Source organism: Capricornis sumatraensis, chromosome 1 (assembly GCF_032405125.1).
Source record: "Capricornis sumatraensis isolate serow.1 chromosome 1, serow.2, whole genome shotgun sequence".
NCBI lineage: Eukaryota > Metazoa > Chordata > Mammalia > Artiodactyla > Bovidae > Capricornis > Capricornis sumatraensis.
In genome coordinates, this window is record NC_091069.1 from 140,080,688 (window position 1) to 140,081,332 (window position 645).

General features: G+C 45.9%; 1 non-coding gene across 1 annotated transcript; it reads left to right on the plus strand.

The window, feature by feature from the left end:
• The first annotated feature begins 316 nt into the window (after window positions 1-316).
• TRNAC-GCA (transfer RNA cysteine (anticodon GCA)) lies at window positions 317-389 on the plus strand. Its single transcript has one exon. It is a non-coding gene; the product is annotated as a tRNA-Cys (tRNA).
• Window positions 390-645: the final 256 nt, after the last annotated feature.

The following is a 645-nucleotide window of genomic DNA, read 5'->3' on the forward strand; positions in this document are numbered from 1 at the left end:
CTCTTGTGACTCAGCTGGTAAAGAATCCTGCTGCAATGCTGGAGACCTGGGTTCGATCCCTGGGTTGGGAAGATCCCCCGGAGAAGGAAAAGTCTACCCATTCCAGTATTCTGGCCTGGAGAATTCCATGGACAATCCATGGGGTCTCAGTCAGACACAAATGAGCGACTTCCACTTTCATTCTTTCCTACCAGGCAGTAAAGGGTAGTTTTCCAGTGTAAAGACTGTGGATCCAAGCTTTTTATATGAAAATATCAGTCTCTATCATTTGGGCAAATGCTATAATATCTGTATGCTCCTGGTTTCTCATTGGGCTTCCCTGGTGGCTCAGACGGTAAAGCGTCTGCCTGCAATGCAGGAGACCCAGGTTCGATTCCTGGGTCAGGAAGATCCCCTGGAGAACAAAATGGCAATCCACTCCAGCACTCTTGCCTGGAAAATCCCATGGACGGAGGAGCCTGATAGGCTACAGTCTATGAGGTCGCAAAGAGTCGGACACGACGGAGCGACTTCACTTCACTTCACTTCATCACTTGGGCAAACTCTATAATATCTCTATGCTCCTGGTTTCTCATCTTGAAGATAAAAGTAATAAACTTGCCTCATTAGAGGTATACTGATGAAATGCATTAATATAGATTAATT